Source organism: Crocuta crocuta, unplaced genomic scaffold (genome assembly GCF_008692635.1).
Source record: "Crocuta crocuta isolate KB4526 unplaced genomic scaffold, BGI_CrCroc_1.0 scaffold698, whole genome shotgun sequence".
NCBI classification, from domain to species: domain Eukaryota; kingdom Metazoa; phylum Chordata; class Mammalia; order Carnivora; family Hyaenidae; genus Crocuta; species Crocuta crocuta.
In genome coordinates, this window is record NW_027530855.1 from 2,719,677 (window position 1) to 2,728,975 (window position 9,299).

Sequence of the window (9,299 nt, forward strand, 5' to 3'; positions counted from 1 at the left end):
ATTTGGCCACACCACAGACAAGGTAACTGTGGAGACAGTCCCCAGGGGGAGGCCGCCTGAGTGGCTGAACACAAGACTGTGGCCCATACCCCTGATGACATCACTGCTGCTGCCACCAGGAAAAGTTATTTCCTGCCCTGCATCTGGGTTCAAAACCAGACCCAGTGGGACTGAAATGCTGAGGTCAGGCCATAGGCTCCAACACAGAAAGGGGTGCATATATGAGTTAACACTGAAAAAAGTTATACCCACTATAATTCTTGGTGATTATTTTCGTTGCTGTTGAGACACACGTTCTTACCCTTTTATTACTGATCAAGTCTCTGGACGTGTTTTAAGTTCCTTAAATCATCTTCTAAATAACCTAATCACAGTCTTTATAGCAGCATCAGAAACACCACCTGCCTCTCCAAGATTCTTGTTTCTCCTTGACCAGAGCCTTTACTTACAGGAGGTCAGAGTTCTCCTTTCAAATGTGGTTTTTGTTTGTTTTTTTGCCATTGAGATACAATTTACGTAACATAAAATTCACCTTTTTATATTAGTCATTGGAAAACTACAGTTCCGTGGTTTTTAGCATATCCACAGTGTTATAGAACCATCACCACTATCTTCTTCCAGAGTATTTTCATGACTCCAGAAAGAAACTCCCTATTCTCAGTCACTTCCTAGTCTCCTTCTATGTGAGCCCTGACAACCACTGATCTACTTTGTCTCCATGGATTGCCTAGTGAATATTTCATAAAAATGCTATTATGCACTATTTGTTAGCCAAGGGCCAGTCTTGAAGACAGACCTTTCTTGGAAATGCGTGTTGTTTGAACAACCACAAGCAGGTAGATTGACCCTTTCTTACATGCCCCTCCCACCTCCGCAAGCCCTTGGCATAGGCTATCTTACAACAAAACCATGTTTTTGGCATCTGTATTTGATATGATATTTATATATGTGATACAGCAATAGCATCAGCATGACTATGCCTACCATTTGGAGGAGTCACCATGAAGTAGTGGCAGACTTATGAAAACAAATAATTCATCCTCTAAAGCCATTCCATACATTTTATATTTTATATTAATTTGAGTACCCACTTCTGTTATTTACCATTATTTGTACCTCGTGGTAAACTTGTGCAGAGCTATTTAGAATAGCAATTAGTTGATGATTAGTTAGATCCCACTTTTTCTCAGACTATTCATTTTCCATTGGCATTACATGCTGAGGAAGCTTTACCTCAATCTCTCGATATATTTGATCATCAATATCAATACTGTCACATGACTTATATACACAGGTCATTGCATCTTTTTTTAAAGTTCATTTATTTGGAGAGAAAGAGAGAGAGAACAAGGGAGGGGCAGAGAGAGAGGGAGAGAGAGAATGCCAAGCAGGCTGCCTGTTGTTGGAGAAGAGCCTGAAGTGGGACTCAAATTCACAAACCATAAGATCATGATCTGAGCTGAAGTCAAGAGTTGGACACTGAGCCACCCAGGCACCCCTGAAGTCACTACATCTTACCAAATTTGCCAGTGTGACACCATTTCACAATGTGGTTATGATACAATTCTGGTTTAATACAGATCGGTAGGAATTATGGGGGTATTTGACATCTCTTCCCAACAGAGACAGCCCTTTGCCCAGTGTACCAGATATTACTATGTGTAAACATTGTTCCAATTGGCACATGTTATTTCTGGGTTCCAAGTCAGTTGGGGACAAATCCAGTCACTCTATCTCAGTTCACAAGCTTGTGCTGAGATTGGTATCAATTGCGTGCTATTATACAACAAGACTCACTTCCTTTCTAGGAGCAGGACACAAAGGCTACTCAGAATTGTTTCTCTTCCGGCTGATCATAGCACAGAATATATTTTATTCTGATGTGTGCTTGGAGTGAATGTAGTCATAGTGTATCAGTGCAAATTGCAAATGCTCTCAGAGGTTTTCCATACATATGAAGGTCCAGAAGAGTCCTATAAGTATGTCTTCTGGACCCAAGTAGAGGAGGCGTTGCCTTGTGGCTCCCTCACCCTCCATCTTTATTAACATAGTCAAGAGGTGCTGTTGAGTCAGGATACAGTCCCTTTCCTTATACTGGGGCCTAACAGTATCCAGCAACATTCTTTGAGTCTGCCTGATCCACTTCACTAAAGCTTTATCAGATTTCCAGGCTCATTTCCATCCTTTGCCTCCTTGTAGAAGAGAATTTCCTCTAAGCAGTTAAGAAATCTTTTCCTCTGAATGCCACTCCTCATTAAAAGCAAATTCAGCTTGACCCATGTTGCTTAGATTGGGACCTAACTCTCATTTTAAAATTTTTTAAAATTTCTATTTATTTTGAGAGAGAAAGAGAGAGAGCACAAACAGGGGAGGGGCAGAGAGAGAGGAGAGATAGAATCCCAAGCAGACTCCGTGTTGCCAGCTCAGAGCTTGATGCAGGGCTCCATCTCACAGACTGTGAGATCATGACTTGGGCTGATGGTCCTTAACCAACTGTGTCACCCATGAGCCGAAAGGCACCTATCTCTCTTAAAGCCCTTCTCTGTCTTGTGGCCCAGTGTCATTTAATCTGTCATGGTTGTTGTCACCATTACATATTAATGGCCAGAGCAGTTAGGATACATGTTCTATACCCAAAAATGCTGAGTTTCCCACCTTAGGGGTAGATGAGGGGTAGTCTCAACTTGATGAAATTTCATCTGACCATGTCAGTAGGCTGCCTATAGACTTTCTCATTGCAGTTTGGAGAGTTTCACCTCGGGAATTCATACCTACTATATGAAGCCCACTGCTTCATTCCCATCAGCAATCCATTATTCCTTTCTCTTCCAGCTAATAGATTTTCATTTACATAATCAAGCCTGCTATGCATTTGTTGACAGCATGGTCATACGTGCAGCTGTTATGTTTTTTCCATTTTAAGCAGGGACCTTCCTAAGCATTTGATCATCAAGGTTTACACTTACAGTTATCTGATGGCCAATGGGGAGTAGTTCCTGGAAACTGCTTCCCAAGTGATGTCCTTTGTAGTATATGTAACCTGGAAAATGAGTCAGAAGATACTGGCACATTACTAGAGTTCCATTCAGTCATTAGTAATTGGTCCAATGCATCACCATATCAAACCAACAACCAAAATGTCTCCCAAAGCAATGCCACTCGGGTTTCCAGGCTTCCATTTGATGTTGTCAGCTTCCAGAAGGAGGAGTGTCCTGGAAAACATATGGACTTACTCTTTTGAGCATCTTAAATAATTGTGCTAAGAGACAGTCTCCCTCTCTAACTCAACTCCGAGCCTCTCTTTAGGCACCAAAGTAGTACTGGATTTCCCTCTTTGTGTAACCCATGTACTCATTCCTTTCCCTTCAGCTGCCACTTCTCCTTCTCATTCTCCATTTGTCATTGATTTTAACTCAAACTCCCCCACTTTTGAAAGGAATATATACTCCATGCTGGTCCACACTGCTGGCAGCAATATGAGCCAAGTAGGACCTCCTCCTCATCCACTCCTATTATAAGGCAGGGCTGCGGTAGATACAGAAATTGTGAGCTCTCTCAATTACTAGAATAAATTTACATTCCCGGTCAGCCCCAGTGTTGCCAGATGGTACGATTAATACCATGAGGCCCTTGGAAATTTTGACATAAGGGTTTAAAAGTATTTTTCAAATTTCTTGCTTAGGAATCGTCCGTGTTTTGGGCTCTAGCAATAGTAGCTCTTATCCTAGGACCACCCTAAGAGATAGGTAAAAAATTAGAGAGGATGTGGAGGAAAAACTATACTTGTATACAACATCTTCTCCCGATCCTCTTCCCCACATCAATCAGAAAAGGAGAGAAATCTGTTGAGTAGGAACAGTTCCTTGGCACCCTTCATGTTGAGTGTGAGCCTACACTCAGGAACACATGTAAGCCAGACACTTATACTGTTATCTTCTCTCATTTTGGCAAGAAATGTTTCAATTAGCCCATTCCAACCCTCTATAAAACCACTTACTCTGAGGATGACCTGCAACATAATATGTAAATTTGAGATGTTATCTTATTTGCCCATTTCTGGACACCATGGGCTATCAGGCGTGTTTCTTAGTTTGACGGAATGTAACTTGGTAGTTCAAACTGGTACAGAACCTTCAGTTCCAGTCTTGTTTTATTTATTTATTTATTTATTTGGCATTTTGAGCATTTGTGTGATGGACTGAATTATATCTCCCCAAATTCATATGTTGAATCTCCTAACTGTATTTTGTGAAAGGACCTTTGAGGAAATAATTAAAGCTCAATGAGGTCGTATGGCATCCTAATCTGATAGGACTGGTTTCCTTATTAGATGAAACAAAAGATCTCTCTCCCTCTCTCTCTCCCTCTCTCTCTCTCTCTCTGTCTCTGTCTCTCTCTCTTTCTCTCCATGCACAAAAAGAAAATGCCATGTGAGGACACAACAAGAAGGTAGCTATCTGCAAACAGAAAAAAAAATTTCACCAGAAACCAGTCCTGCTGGCACCTTGATCGTTTACTTCCAGCTTCCAGAACTGTGAGAAAACTGTATGTGGTTAAAGCTAGCTAGTCTGCGGTATTTGGTTAGCTCAGCCTGAGCTCACTAACAAAATTTGCATCTATCACTGGGTATGCAAAGTCTAGTCCAGAGCAAATGTCTGTTTACTGTTGGCACCTGTTTATAGAGTCCTAGTGTTATTGGTAGTGGCCCGGTGACATCTATGTGCCAGCTATGTGTAGGGCCTTTGCCCTGGGGAATCTGCCCCACAGTCATCTCCGGTTTCTGTCTTTCTTGCTGGTATTCAGGCCTTAGAAGGTGCAGGAGGCATATATCAGTGATTAGCCCATCTCAATATTGCTGAAGCTCCCCATTTCCACTCACTTCATAGACCTCTGTGGTCACCTGAAATGAGCACAGCGCGATGTCCACTTGCTGGTCCCAATATCCCTCAGATCCTAGAAGGGAGCTCTTCTGATGGGCATCCATATGTTCTACTTTAATGTGTCTTTCATATTCTCAAAGTGGTTTACAGCAGGACTGCACCCACATAGGCATGGCTTAATAATGAGTTTTCCATTGCCTGTCTGGTTGACGATATGGCCAGATATGGACCATCGCCCATAAATCTGTATACACATAAACATTAGGACTTTTATTGTTCAATTCTCCCTTCACTGTATGGAAAACAGCATACAATTCAGACCATTAAGTTGGTTTCTTCTTGCCTTCTTCAGTCAGAATTTTGCCCTCAGCCTGTTGTAGCATGGCAGCCTTTTGAACAGGGTGCTGTCTGTGCACATTGGAACTGCCATCTACAAACCAAGTTGTTTTTTATTGGTCAACTAAGAGTTGTCATTAGGGCACAGCCCATGTGATAATGGGATCTGGAAGTTCCTCAGCTGATTCCAAAGTCAACCCTAGAGGGAAAAAAAAGCTGTCTACTCATGAACACTCCTGAGCGCCATCTTGAATTCCTTCAGTAGCATATTCCTATATAAGCCATTTACATTTTATTGTGCTGCTCTTCTTGGAGCCACCTCCCTTATTAGAGTGTTTTTTGGACATTACCCAAAACATTATGGGTGTTTTGGGTTTCAAAATTATTCCATGGCCTTCAGTCATATGGGCAGTTTTAATTACTGCCCAATAATGAACCATTGTCTCTCAAATGGCATATTCCCCGCCACCACATGTGAAAATTTCCAGGCCCCCAAATCCCAGTAGTCACTGCTGGACAGCACGACTGGCTTTCGCCATGAGCTCTGATGCACATAAGGGCAAGTTGCAGATTCTTCCAAAAGAATCTGAGTGTGGATAATAAGAGCCTAAAAGAATGAGCTGAACCACCACTTCTTGTAATGCTGATACAGCCTACTGTTATCTAGTCCCCCATTCAAATAACGATCTCCTTTCAGGTAATTTTATGGGCAAGAGGTTGCAATATTCCCACATAGCCTCCCAAATCCAAAGAGCCTGCCCAAATACTGTGCTTCTTGCTGAGTTCCAGGGGTTTGCAATGACAACAGTTTATTTCTAGTTACCTGTAGAATTCCTGCCATGGATGGCTCCTGGCCAGGTTATTCTAATGGTCCTGTCACTTCAGCAGGCCCTTCTACCTCTGTTCAGTTTTTCAGCCAGGCTCTCTTAGTCCTGGGTATGTGCCTTCACTTCATTCAAGTCGTTTCTCACTTGTTTTTTCAGTTTTTGATATTGATATCATCAAAATGTAGTGTGTTATCACAGTGGGGACCTGCATTAAGTTTAAATTCCTTCTAAATCAAGTGATGAAAGAAACTGGTGAATTCCAATAGCCCTCTGGTAATAGAATAGAATAGAATGTAAATCAGGATCCTTTCCCCATGAAGGCAAACTATTGGTGCCTCTGTTCTGACATCAGGATTGAGAAAATAACATTTGTAAGACCAGTCACTGAGTACCAGTCTCTTGGATTTGTGTAGTTTTTGCACTGTTGAAATCACATTCTAGACAGCTGATGCTGTAGGCAGTACTACTTTATAATGTACTGTTAATTTCCATGAGCCACCTGCCTTTTCTATGGGCCACATAGTTCAAGTGTACTGAAAATTTGTTGGTACCAGCACTTCAATTTCTAACATGTCCTTAATTAAAGGGGTAATCCCTTTTGCCCGCCAATTACACAATACTGTTTCAAATTAACAACCTATGTAGACTCAGGAAATTCTATAGCTTCCCATTTAGCATGTCTAATTAATACTGACCAAAGTATTATAATATCAGCTAGGGGAAGTGTTCACCACTCAGACATAATATCCATCCAATAATGCATTCAGATAAGTCAGACACATCCACTTTATATAAATTCTGTTCAAAGATTCCAGTTTTCTGCCAAACTTTTACCTAAATCCCACCAACCTTTACCTCCCTAAAACCTCATAGTCTAATTATAATCCACATTAAGACTTCACCAATTGGTTTTGGGATCACACTTTCCAGAGTTTAGTGTCAAGAAGTCCTGAAAAGGTTTCTTCTCCGCCTCTTGGTAACTTTATCCATATATGGGCATATGACTTTGGGTCCCCAGCCAGAAGTTGTGCTAATAGACTTTGGTCCCTTCATCAGTCTTCATCTTGATTAATTGCTGACCATTGACACTGGCAATCAGAAATTAAGTTTGTCATTGTCATTTTGTCATCCAGTGTTGTACATTCCCCCAGAATAGGACAAATAGAGTAGATTTAATTAGAGATCAGTTTGGGGAGACCATCAGGGATTCTCACAAGTTCATGTAACCTCTGACAGTATTACATTAATACTTTTGTGGCGCATTTGGGTGGCTCAGTTGGTTAAGCATCCGACTTTGGCTCTGGTCATGATCTCACAGCTTGTGAGTCTGAGCCCCGCGCTGGGCTCTGTGCTGACAGCTTAGAGCCTGGAGCATGCTGCAGATTCTATCTGTCTCTCTGTCTGTCTCTCTCTCTCTCTCTCTGTCCCTACCCCCTCTCTTTCTCTCTGTCTCTGTCTCTATCTCAAAAATAAACACTAAAAAAAGAACTTTGTATTGACTCCACTGATATCCACATTATGTATAACATTCTTTAATTACAATTTAAAATCTTTTCACTGCCCTGACCAAGTCCCTTGGTACCACTTTGTTTTTCCCCATTCTCTTGTGAAAATTACTCTAATTTTCAAAGCATCTGTAATACTCATAAGGAGAAGATGAGACAACAAAACTGATATAACTTCAAGGATCAATGATTGGTTTTTCAGCAGAAATGTACAATGAGATACCCATGCAAAAGGGTGCCTTAATAACAGGATTTACAGTGACCTTAGTAAGTGGTATATTAGGTGGGTGAATGTTACAATCCAGCATGGCTTGCATATGCAAAATATCAGCCACTTCATTTGGGGAATTCCTCTTGACATTAAAAGAACAGAAAGATAAGTGCCTTTTTCAGGATAAACAAATTACACCAGCTTGGATTCTGTCCATCAGGGTAGCTGTCACTTAAGGAAAATCACTTGTATGCTTGGATCATGAACAATCATCTGTGATGATCAATAGTAAGCTGTATTACCTGCATCAATCAGTCCAAACCTGCTTCTTCATTCTGCAGCATTGAAAACACTGAAGACTGCTCCTAAATGAGTTAACTCTCACAATCCATTTAGGTAATTGTTAGGCACTGATGATAGCAATCGACAAAATATGAGAACTCCACCACATTCTCCCCTTTGGTTTTGTGTTCTCACCACCTAGACTTCCTTTTTGGTGATCAGATTGTGGAAGTGTGGTCTGTCATTCCAGAATAATTTTTCTATTTGATAGTGGGACTGAAACTAGCAGTTATAGTTTAGATAGGTTACAATCTGAGCCTGAAACTGGGCAGGATCCACCCCAACACTCTTCCTTACTTTAATTTTGACAATTACAGATAAAAATAAGCAAGGCATTGTATATTGAGAATTATTTTCATTATCTTGCATCCCCTTATGTATCTGATGTACAATTTCTTGGAAGTTGGCTCTATTATTTTAAATTCCAATGGTAACTTTTGCTTATGTAACTGACGGCCTTGCAGCAGCTGTCTCATACCATGGGTAACTCAGTAGCCATTAGACATAAAAGGTAGGTCACCTGTCATACCATTGTGTTTTCATTTTCCCCAATAGGACTTTCCCCATGTTTTAGTAAGTCAGACACACACACACACACACACACACACACACAGAGAGAGAGAGAGAGAGAGAGAGAGAGAGAGAAACAGAATCTGAAACAGGCTCCAGGCTCTAAGCTATCAGCACAGAGCCCAATGCAGGGCTCAAACTCAGGAATGATGAGATCATTACCTAGGCCAAAGTCGAACCATCTAGGCACCCCAAGGTCTGTAATTTTCTTATGATGTTTGTGTATGGTTTCAGTATCAGGTTAATACTGGTCTCATAGAAAGAATTGGGAAGTATTTTCTTCTCTTCGAGTTTTTGGAAGAATTTGAGAAGTAGTAGTGTTAATTCTTTTTAAAGATTTGATAGAACTTACCAGTAAGCCATCTGGCCCTGGGATTTTCTTTGTTTGACCTTTTTGGTGATCACTGAATCAATCTTTTACCTTGTTATACATTCATCTATATTTTCTATTTCTTCTTGAGTCAATTTTGGTTATTTGTACTTTTCTAGGAATTCAACATTTTATTTCTTTTTTTGGATACGATTGTTAAAGTATTCTCTTAAGATTATTTTTATTTATGTAATATCCCTGATTTTATTCCCAATTTTAGTAATTTGAGTCTTTTCTCTTTTTCCTCAGTCATTGTAG